Consider the following 13,015-nt stretch of genomic DNA (forward strand, 5'->3'; position numbering starts at 1 on the left):
AATGAGGTGCAATAAATCTCTGAAGTAAGGGGAAAATTCCTACAAGCAATAAATCTCTGAAGTAAAGGGAAAATTTCTACAAGCAATAACTCTCTGAATGTACTTCTTGCACACAATTGGTGCCCTTATAAAAGAAAGGGCAACAGGGCTGTTGGTTCAAAAATCGAAGAAGCACCACTCTCCAGATTCCGAAGAGGCACCACTTTCCACATGCAACATCAGCTCCTCAAGTACCACAGATAATTTTGCCAAAGATCTCTGACAAAGGTTAGACACATTAATTTTGAAGGTCCAGCTACCCTACTATTAGCCACAAGGGTAAAGGAACAGCACCACTTCTTGATAACTAGAAAGTCCCAATGTATGTCAACCTCCGTGCTCTGTGGCAAGGCAGACTGACAAAAAATGCCTAATCTTTACTTACATTCGAGAAAACACTCCCAACAAGATTGCTTGCTCAAAAATCAAAGAGGCATGTCTCTTCGAATCTCGAGAGTCAGACTCCCAATAGGATTACGTGCTCAAAAATCGAAGAGACACCGCCCTCCGAATCTCGAGAGCCAGACTCCCAAAAAGATTACTTTCTCAAAAATCGAAGAGACACTGCTCTCTGAATCTAAAGAGTCAGACTCCCAACAGGATTGCTTTCTCAAAAATCGAAGAAACACTGCTCTCCGAATCTCAAGAGTCAGACTCCCAACAGGATTGCTTTCTCAAAAAACGAAAAGGCACCACTCTCTGAATCTCGAGAGCCAGACTCCCAACAGGATTACGTGCTCAAAAATCGAAGAGGCATCACCCTCCGAATCTCGAGAGCCAGACTCCCAACAAGATTACTTTCTTAAAAATCGAAGAGACACTGCTATCCGAATCTCAAGAGTCGGACTCCCAACAGGATTGCTTTCTCAAAAATCAAAGAGGCACCGTTCTCTGAATCTCGAGAGCCAGATCCCCGACAAGATTGCTTGTTTGAAAACTGAAGAGGCACTGCTCTCCGAACTTCGAGAGCCAAATTTCCTTGGATAAAGCTTGTCTGCAATCTTCACACGCAACATCAGCTTTCCAGATACCACTGACCACTTTTTCAAAGTGCTCTGACAAAGTTAAAACACTTGAAGCTTGCAGCTCCCACTACATTGCTATGACCAAGAAGGGTAAAGGAATAACACTACTACTTGTTGTTAGGGAGACTCATATATATGTCGACCTCAATCCTCCACAGCCAGGCAGACCTGCAAATAAAAAAAAATACTCAACTTTTCTTCACATCCGAGATGGCACTTTCAACAGAGTCTCTCAAAATACTCAGCTTCTTTTCCTCTCGATAATACATTTCCAAACAAGCCACACCAGAGCAAAAGTATCTCATATCATCAGGGTTAAAAGCAAGAGTATCCCATATCATGCTTTTTCCTTGTCTTTTCCTTTGGCCTTGTTCTTACCTGCAAGACAAGGAGAAAGAGAGCAATCAGTCAGCACTTGGAATCAAGCTTCCAATCAGGAACCCCTTGCTGGATTACTTACCTGGAATTGCTCTCAAGTACTTATCTTCAACATCTTATGCTTCTAAAGAGGATACCACATCTGCCTGAGGAACAGATAGGGGAAGTGAGAATGATACAAGGAAGCATGTGGAGACAAGCGTAACAGAACATGTGCCGATACATCCACTACTTTGTCAACAGCAAAAGTATCCCATATCATCAGGGTCGAATGTACTCTAGATTTGATGAACTTGTTTTGACCCTTAAATTCTTGAGTCGACCTTATACTCTAGAGGAAACCAGAAAACCCTTCAGCCCAGTTCAAGAATAAACCTGTGGAAAGTTACTTCTTCAAAAGCAAAAGTATCTCATATCATCTCTTCTCCATTTGCTTCTCCTTATCCTTGTTGCTGTTTACGACACAAGGAGAAAGAGAACAATCAACCGGAAGCCGAAGTCCAACCTCTGATCTAGGTTGCTTGCTTGGAAGTCTGATTGCTTACCTTGTCTGTTACCTCCTTTGGCAAATCTCCTAGCTCAGCAACTTGGGGGACTCCTACTATAGGGTTTGTATCGCACTTGACCAAGCCCAAAACTACAAGTAAGCTTCAAGTGAAATTGATACATTACCTTGTGCATCTTCATTGGTTAAAGATACCACCCCTAGATGGAGGAAAAGTACTTCCAGAGAAGACGCCACATCTACATATGAGACAGATAAGGCAAGTGAAAATGATATCACACTTCGGTACTTAGAAGTTTCATGATTACTCAATGGCTTAGATCTTGCAAGTCCCCAACCGAGAAGCTTCCCTCACTCAGGAACCCCGAAACTACTAAGCACCGGTCAACATTATACCATCAAGGACCCAGAAGAGTTTCCCTCCAACCAAGAGGCCAATCACAGCGCAACACATGTCGACATCAGAAGCCAATCATTGCGCGACACGTGTCAAAATCAGAAGCCAATCACAACACGACACGTGTCAATGTCAGAATGAAACTAGAAACTCTCTTCTATAAATAGAGATCATTCTCTCACAATATTTCCTAATGTCATTTGTACTAAATTATTCACTAGTACTCACTAAAGGAGAGCTTGAATCTATGTACTTGTGTAAACCCTTCACAATTAATGAGAACTCCTCTACTCCATGGATGTAGCCAATTTGGGTGAACCACGTACATCTTGTGTCTACTTCCCTGTCTCTATCCATTTACATACTTATCCACACTAGTGACCGGAGCAATCTAGCGAAGGTCACAAACTTAACATTTTCTGTTGTACCAAAGTCCTCACTGATTTTGTGCATCAACAAAGCTTTTGAGAAGTAAACTTCGATTGTCACTTGGTAAAAACAGACAAAAATAGGAAGCCAGTACTGAAATGGTTTAGATGAATAAAGTTATTATCCCCCATTGCTACTACGAAATAAAGCTAGGATTTTAAAGTTCAGAGATTGAAGAGCAACACAACTGACCAAATCACAATATATAAAAGGTTCAGAAACTAAATCTATCACATTCCCACTCTGAACATAATCCCCAGCTTTGTTAAAAAGGATGAAGACATAACCAAAAAATATTATTACAACTCGAAAGAAAGCATATAAACTTTGCTAACTGAGAGAGACACGAAGAGGGGGACGACGGTGGTTTGGGTGGGGGGGGGGTGTTGGTTTGAAAGATCGTCCAGTCTTCCACTTTTATTTTGTCTATACGTTCAAATCTTACAAATGGAGTTAATGCAGAATTAATTGAAAAACAAAACTTGCACAAATTGAAAATAGCTTATTTATGTGAAAGCATCCTAAGATTTTAGACAAAAATAGAACGTAGGAGAAAGATTGTGTGATAGTAATATAGGGTGTGGGTTTATTCATAAATTTTAGTCTTGTTGTTAATTTTAACTTGTACTTTACGGTAATTATGCAATAAGGTAAAAAAGAAGCATCACATTTAAAATTTAAGTTAGGTGTAAAAAGAGGATAAGTGGGTTCAAATAAAATTTCCCATAAATATATATACACAACTATTGTCCTTGTGATACAAGAAATATTAAAGAGAGCTACAACCAAACTAGGAAACATAAATAAATTCCTAATCTACATAAAACTTTGACTCACACCAACAAAGGATTGTACAAAAAAGTTAGGTCCTTTGTCTATTGTTCTGCGCAGCCTTATTACATGGATGTCCGGTTTTGAGAAGTCACGGGGCTGCTCCATCATCGGAAGTTTCAGTGTATAGTTTCTTGAGTTTTAAAATACATGAACAGTTTGAGCAGTGGGGGAGTTCCCTGGAGAATCAATGAATGTATTCACTTGTGTTTGTTTTCCTTTACCTTTTCTCCCTTTACGTGGGTTTGATGTTGTAACTAAAAGAAATCGAGGCATTATTTGATCGAATGTCAGCGAAATGTTTTGTTTATATGGGCTGCTTGTTGATTTGAACTCATGTATGTATAATATAATGGAATAGTGATCGTAGAGGGGTTGAATGAATTAATATGTTTGTTATACAAGAGGTAAGGAGGGTTACTTTTTTTTTTAATTTTTAAATTTAAAATTTTTATTTTATTTTTATTCAAACGATAGATTTTGTTAGACTAGATGTTTAATTAGCCACCAATGGGGTTTGAACCCGCTGTCATGCAAAGGCTCAACACATTTCTACTACTGTGGTAAACGGTCACTTGTGAGTTACTTGTTTGTTTGGTTGTAACCACAAGAATAAGACTGGCTATTCTATTGTTATGGATGTAATTTCTATTACAGGGATGCTGCTATACATTTTACATGTTTCCACATTTTAACTCACCACCCTTTGATTTGACAACGGTTTTTTTTTTAAAAACAAATAGATTACTAAGGATTTGGTGGCAATGGTGAAGCATCACAGTGGAGTTCCATGCTAATGAAATACAGATATGTATAAGAAGTTTTTGTCTTCATGTCCTTCATTTATTAGCATGGGATGCCACGTGGCCCCATATAAATGTTCTGTAAGTTGTACTCCTTTATTAAACCAACCCAGTGGAGCTACATCATATCACGTGTTACAATCAGGGTTGGTCCTGAGATTTTGGAGGCCCTGTGCGAGACTCAAATGGAGGCCCTTGCATGGTCAAAAATTTTGGTTGCTATATTTTCTTTTATATTTTTTATTTTTTATTGTGTATAAATTGATATAACGCAAATAAATAAATAAATAAATAAAATCAAGCTTAGTGTAGTGGTCATGTACCTATCTGCGTTCTCTATGTTTTTTGTTTGAATCTCCTTTCTTTTTAAATACAAAAAACATGGTGTGATGACTATGTACCTATCATATCACCATACAAATACTATAATAAAAACCATTCATGCTCTTCTTATCATCTAGAGCTTATCTCACGAAAAATTTATGTGTTAAATGAAACACTGGTTATGATATTAGTAGCATCTTGTAATGAACCTTTTCTATTGCATTTTTCACCATGCTCTAAATTGAGGATGATTCTCACTCTCCCTCTCCCGTTGATTGTCATTAGATTAGTTAAAATTTTGAGATTCATGTGTTAAACAATTAAACCAACTTAATCTAATGGTAGGTGTAGTTGTACTATAATTTTCTTTTTGATATGGATGACTAAATAGTCTTCAAGTGGAATGAAAAATAGATGAATTTTAGATGATGACCAAAACAATAAACGATTTTGATTATGAAATGTATTCTATTAAATGATATCATATAAGAAATGGGGGCTTTTAAAGATTATATCAGATTTAAGAATTTTAATTTATTCTGATATTCCTAACTACAAATTTATTAGCAAAAGTTATCCTTTATAATGAAAGAAATCAAATTACAAATATTTAAAAATAGAAAAAAATAGTGTAGCTCAAAAATCCCAAAATAATTACCCCGCACATGCCCTATATGAAAGAAACATGGTTGAAAAAAAAATAACAAATATTAGAAAGTAGGGAGTTGAACCCGTGCACTACCAGGGCTTAACAACCATGCTAGGAAAACATCTATAAATTATTTCCCAGCTTTTTCTTATATAGAATACTAGCCTCTCCGCAAGCGCTCACGCACATGCGAGAGGCATTTTTTCATCACGGGCGCTACGCGCCCCTAAAGTTGTGTTACTTTGGTTATGCATGTGAGAATGTCATAACAATTTCTTATTATTTTCTTTTCTTTGATCATCTCCTTATGATATTTTTTTTTCTCTACGATTGTGTTACAAACTATTATTATAACCATGCTTTCTAATTAACGCACATAGTCAAAGCTTATTAGTCTCTTTTCAAATCAAATTCATTGCCATTAATTAACTGTTTCTCATTGATCATTCATTTCTGATCATATTTTCAATTTCCGTTCTCTTCCATTTTATACATCTTTTTCAATTGTGTATGAATTATTTGCTTTGATGAAGCAAAATTATATTTGTGTTCATATTCAATTCTAATTAACTAACGATGTGTTTCTGATGCAGGGAAGATGAATTTTGGAATTTAGTTTTGCGCGGGAAAAGTGTGGGCTTCGAGAGTGAGCCAAAACTATCTAGCGATTCGATAGAATCGGAGAAAGATTTTCTAGGGTCAACCATAGCCTGTACCCGACTATTGAGCCGTATAGTTTCCAGTTTCTTAAGGTTTCGGATATCCACACAATCTATTGGGACCTATCGCCATGTGAGTTGCGATTTTTCTTCGTAATAAACGACTTAGTTTTTTGCATTTTTTGTTCGAATTCAAAGTTTTTAATATACAAATTTGAAGCTTTTCTTCAAGTTTATTCACTATATAGCGTAATTCTTCAATTATTAGTGATTCCGAAATTTTAAAATCCTCTCAAAGTTGTCACAGCCATTCCCGAAAATTTTATATCGGGAGCGTGAAATGACGGATTTACCCTTAGCGGGTATTAAGGTATGTGTGTGTGACGTTATTTGGTTTAACTTATTATAAGTTTTGGATTAAAATTTTGGCTTTTGTTAATTTTGTGGTTAGGGAATTAGATGAAATGGATGGTGAGGATTGGTGTTGGACACCTCACACACTCCCTGTCCTCTCTCTCCTTCCCGTAACACTCTCTCTCTCCTCCCTCACTGCTTTCTCTCTCTCTCTCACTCTCGAAGTGTACGGACGAGACCCAAAACCATCCAAAACTCCGTGGATCGAAGCAAACAAGGTAAGATTCTTCATCCTTGTGATGTTCTGAGTTGATTAGTGCTAGTTTTAGGACGTGGAACCTTCGATATCACGTGAACCCAAACCCCTCATTTTTTGTCACTGTTCATGCACACGTGAAATGTTGTGTTTCAGGGAATTCTAATCTTATAGTGAGCTTAGTGAGGTCCCAAGGAAGCTCGGAGTGCTTCGTTTGAAGGTTTTGGACGTCGGGATCACTAGGTTCGATTTTGGCCAGTTTTGCTTGGAATTTTCCGGTGAGATTTAGTTGTTTTTGGAGCTTAAAAGTAGTGTATCGTGATTCTACATGTTTGGGGCTTCATTTTGATATAAAATACGAAGAAAATGGTTGAGAAACGAAAGAGAACAAGGAGTTTCAAATTTGGCCTGAAACCGGCCGCCGGAAAGTTCAGTCCGGCGAGCCGAGGTTAGGGATGATGCGCGTGGGGGCGCGTGTCCACGTGCCTGTCCCGGCGCGTGCAGCTTCCAAAAATTTTTCTAAAAATTTCTCGACGTCCGTGACGTCGAGTAGGTCGATGTGGTATATTCATATACCCAAATTGAGCATCGTATGAGAAGTTATTTCGAATTGTTGGTTATGTGTTTAAATTAACGTTTTTATAGTTGTTTCGCATATAGGTGACACCTATCCCGAGGACGAGCGCATCTAGAGACGTCACGGGGGTTACGACCCATCGACTTATCAGTGAGTGGGCAGTTTTGTTTTCGTATTACCTATATACTACTGTTTTCCCAGAAAATGCGTTTATATGAAAATATGATTTAAATTGCCATGCATGCAATTGTTGAGATATTTAAATTGATAATTGATGCATATATATGTGTGAATTGGTGCCGTGGACGCACAGGTGAGTATCAGATGAGTTTATATGGTATATATGAATGAATGATGATGTGATTGCGTTGTGAGCTCATAAACTGCACCTTTGGTATTAGTGCTTATAGTATTCACCACACCGCACGCTCGCCTTGGATCCAAGTAGGTGGATGTCATACAGACCACTAAAGGTGGTTCCGACATGCCAGTCGTACAGACCATTAGAGGGGTTCCGACTGGTGGGTGACTTTAGATTATGTGCACAGATGATTGATGAGAGAAGCACTAGAGCGTATTATTTCACCATCTTAGTCATACAGACTACTATAGGTAGTTCCGACTTATGTGCAGTGTAGTGCCGTACAGGTCACAGTTGGTGACTCCGGCTTGATGGGATATTGAGCTATAGAATCAGCCGTACAGGACCACTGTAGGGTCTCCGGTTGATTTATTATTTCACCTGATTATATTGATGCATTCATATTATATTTTGGCATGGCATGGCATATTCTTTCTAAGATGTTATGTTGATAGTTGGTGAGCGGAGTTTTGATGATATATGTATTTATATGTTTATATACTATTTTTCTGGGAAAGTATACAAGTTTTACGGTGAGGGGTTAGAAACGTTTTAAATAAAATGTTTTTGGAAAATCTTTGGTTTTACTGACCCACTCACCTTTGTTTTGCGCCCCTCCAGGTTCTAGTTAGCAGTTGGTGGCTCATGAGGTCTTTTTCAGCATTCTGACAGACGTTCTGCATGTAGGACTCACCTGCGGGTGTTGTACTTTAATTATGGTCCTACTTGACTGCACTTATACCTACGCTCTGAATTCGTGTGTTTTACTTTATAACTCTCTCTTGTATGCTAGTAGGTTATGCTGCTAGTGGTTGGTTTAAATTCCTTCATATTTCTGTTATATCTTGCTTCCTTGTAGCACTTTTGGCTACGTCACACTCACTTGACGGCCAGCACGCCTTGATTCTAGGATCGGGGTGTGTCACAAGTAGTAGGGATTTGGAAATGAACTATGCTACAGAAGGTGGCTTGCGTTGAAATTACCATAATAACAGTGTTGCAAGAGGCATTTTTTTAATCAAGGGCGCTACGCGCCCCTAAAATGTGTTGTGTTAGTTGTTTATTATTGTTATCAATTGGTACATGAATTAAAGACCTATAATCAGAAGTGGTTCGCATGACTTACAAATGTTAATTACTACACTAGGCGCAACTTACAATCTTTTATTTTATTTTTAATATTTTCATTTACTAAGATATTTTTGCTATTTACAAAATTGAAATATGAATCAAACAAAATGACTAATACCAAAAAATGAAGTATACATATGCCAAGAGACAACAAATATAAGTGAATATATGAAGAATGGATTTCAATATGTACATATATTATCAAGATTGAAGACCATAAAGTTTGTTAACATGAATGCCACATTTCCACTTATTTGTTTGCACTTCATGCTTCAGATTTCCATTGTTCGTAGTTTTAATTGTGGTTCTTTTCCTGTCACATTACAAACATATGAAGAATCTCCAAAGAAAATTACAACTTTCCAAGTTAAAGAACAAAGAAGCAACAATTGTATGATTCAATTTTCATAAGGGGATATAAATTTATTCCTATCACCAAATGAAGATATGTGACAAAAAAACAACATACAAGGAGAGAAGGGGAGGAAGTACCTTTGGAAAAATATTTGTCATTAAGAAATTTGCAAATGGTGATCTATAGAAAACTTACCGAAAGCTCATAAAACATAGAAAAATATACCTGTAAAAAATTAGCCATTAAACCTAGAGAAAAATGATACATGTAAACAAAATTAGCGAAATTGTATAAAACACAAAATTAGCCAAAAGCAATAAAAAATTAAATCCTATTGAATTAAAAAAACAAAAGAAAACAGAAAAGAATACCATTGATTGATTATGTCAGCACGGATTCAAACCCAAAAATAAAAGAAATTTGTTAATTCATTCACTCAAAAATTTACAAAAACAAAAAAAAATAAGGCAAATTTTAGCAGGTTTGGGTGCAGAGAGTATGTACTTTGTATGGTTTGAGTAAACTGAGATTGTTTAATTGGTTGCTTCTTAGTCCTGACAACATATCTTACCGAACCGAACGTGAAGGTATTACCTCGTTGGGATCTCTCTGGTCTCTGCCAGGGAATCTCCACTCACTGTTTCCCTAAACATCCTCCTTTACCACATCATGGGGGTTTACCCTTTAAACAATTGTAATGAAAAATGCAGTGCAGAGTATATGATAAAAATTGAATACAGAATATGTCCAAAACAGATACAATTAAAAATGCATAAGTAATTTAAAAACTACATGGAAAAAGAAAATCAAACGGACTTTTCCAAATAAGAAAAAACAATAATAAGAAAACCTTACCTGAAGTAAAAATAATATCGTCTTCCACTTCGTCTGGACTCTTAATCTCATACTCGCATTGAAAAATCTTAAGAACTATAGATCATATCATGATTGGAGATATAACTTAATATTTAACTTAATTGATTTCATTTTTATAAACTTTTTTATTTTCTGTTTTGCAAAGACAAAAAAAGGAGCATTTTCATCATAAGTGGAAGGAAGAGGCCATTAAAGAAAAGTATAAAATCTCAACACAATATACTCTCTTTCAGATCCAAATGTTAAGTACAAATCTTTGACCGAGCAGTAAACTATTTAAAGCTAAGAGAATTACGAAAACAACATATTATGTTTCATTGGATACCAAAGAAAGATAAGAGAAGTTTGCATCCAATTAAAGAGTGATTATGTAGATTGGTGATTGAAGTACCCTCCAAGTTAGATTGTCGATTTTTAGGAAACTGAATGAGAGTGGGACAAAGACTCACCGATTTGTGTAATTCATCACTTGTTCTTCTCAGGATGGGCCATTGTGAAAGATAACAATTTGCGTAAGATATATCCTCAACGTGCAAGAATATCGATATTTTTTAAGTCTGGAAGTGGAGTTTTGTTTTGAGTTTGTAAACGCAGTGTAAAAATGAGCAGATAATCTGCCAATGGAAATAGAAAATCTGATTCAAGGTGGGGAGTTTGAAAATCGTCGGCAACTGCTAACAGTTTTCTCTACCCCTTTACTCCCACGTTGGTTTTTTTTAGTTAGTGAGATACTAATATCTCTCCTAAAATAGAGGAGTGGAGTTGATTACCTGATACTAATCCCTTTATATATGTAGATTACGATTTTAACCTTATTAAATTTGTGTATTACGATTTTAACTCTATTATATTGAAGTAGTTTTGTGTTTTTTTTTTTTTAGAAAATGAGGATATTTTTAGCATTTTGACATGCTTCACCTATTTGGGCCTCTCACTTTATATATATAGATTAAGAAGGATTTTAGAATCCAGGGCCCCAAAAAATCAGGGGCCCATAACGGTCACACTCCTCGCAGCCCCTCAGGACCGGCCGCCGATATTATCGGTTTTTCACAGTAACGATATTTTAATAGGTATTCAATTGGTTTTCGTCTAAATATCGCGATATTATCGTATCGATAATATCGCGATATTTCCAAAACTATCACGATATTTTCAATAATATCGTGAGATCAAAACCCAAAAATATTTAAAAAACGCTGAGAAGCCTCAACAGATAACTACACTTGATCTTAGCCAAAAGGGTCGAGCAAGGCATGCTTTCCTCAGCTTGGGAATGTGGCTTTTATAGGCATGTGTGCTTGCTCACTGCCCTTGCATGGGCGATATGGGATTACAAAAACCAAGCTTGGGAATGTGGCTTTTATAGGCCTATTTGTTTGCTCACTGCCCTTGCGTGGGCGATGTGGGATTCACTGGCGGAGGGAGTAAAGGTCCTGGCTTTCTAAAACAAATATATATATTAGGGAATTATGCATCTTTCTATTGCTTGCTTTCTAAAACAAATATATATATATATATATATATATATATATGGGAATTATGCATCTTTCTATTGCTTCAAGTCCTGCTTTCCAAGTTTCAAGCATAAATCCATCTCCCAATTAGCTTTAATATTTTATCTAGCTATCTCCTTAACACAAATTAATAGCATTTAAAATGAAAGCAATATTTCGCCTTTCTTTGAATAGAAAACATTCAATTTTAATTATGAAAATTAAAAAAAAATTCCCCTTTTGTTTTTGAAATCTCATACATTTTATAATCCTAAATTCAAAATCTATTCAACAAATAAGTTTTAAATTTCTTTGTTTATCTATCGTTTCTTTTCTATTCTACATATTACATGAGAGTTATGGTTCGTAAAGTTTTTATTTCTCTATTCTACATAATAGTATAGGCAGCGGGATTATAATAAAATGATTTTAAAATATAAAAACTCGTCAAGAACAATTATAATTTTTGTGTGTATGTAATATTATATGTGCATATGTTGTTTTGAATATTTGATTTTGAGATATATATTAGCCTTGTAAATACCATCCGCTTAAAAAAATTAAAAAAAAAAAAACCTTTATGAGAGGCCCCTCCTCACCAAAAATTCTAGTTCCGCCGATGGTGGGATTACAGAAACCAAAACGTTTTGCTGCGACTTGCAAGGGCTGGTACATGTGAACTTGTGACTCCAACTAGGTAAGACTTAAGAGCCAGATCTAATTTGGGGCCTTCTATCCTATATTTGTGGACAACGATCAAATGCTAAAGATTAAACAAACATAATATGTTCTACTGCTTAGCAAAAAAAGCTACAAACCCTTTGCTTATCAACAAAAAAAGACAAGTCCTTGCACTAGATATACTTTCAAATTACGTTGAGTAGCAACCTGATATATGTATTCGGACGAATTATAAAACAATTGACACACTCCTGGCTTCCAAAATTCAGTTCTTTTACTTTATATAAACTTGAAAAAACATAATCGGCATCCAAATTAAAGTTTAGTCTTATTCAACGTATTGATTTTCAATCGTTAATTGATATACTATAATTTGGAACTTCAACGTCTAGACGCATGCTTATGTGTAAGAAATTTAAAGTGTCAAATTCGGCACATTATTCTTCATCATTTTATTCACTTCCTTTTTTTTTAATATCCTAAATAAAACCTCCCAATATTGTACTAATTAATTATATATAAATGATTATGGTGTGTTTAAACTTATTTCATTAATTACTACATATTTTCTACACTCACAATGTTTGCCAGCTCGCTATATAATCAACTTAAATCAGTTAAATCCATCATTCAATGCATTTTCTTCCAATTTTTTGTGATAAACTAATAGATAATTGACTAAATAAACATCCTGAAAAGTTTCATTAAAAATTTCCAAGTTTTTCTTACAATTTCCGTGGTTTCCATGTAATTTTTATCGATATCGATATTATCCCGATATTTCCATCGATATTTCCGTGTTTTCAGACTACCGATATTTCCGATATTACCGATATTTTCTTCTTTACAATAAAGGTGAGTGAAAACAGGACACGTGTTATGAATAGAA

Source organism: Malus sylvestris, chromosome 13, assembly GCF_916048215.2.
Source record: "Malus sylvestris chromosome 13, drMalSylv7.2, whole genome shotgun sequence".
NCBI classification, from domain to species: domain Eukaryota; kingdom Viridiplantae; phylum Streptophyta; class Magnoliopsida; order Rosales; family Rosaceae; genus Malus; species Malus sylvestris.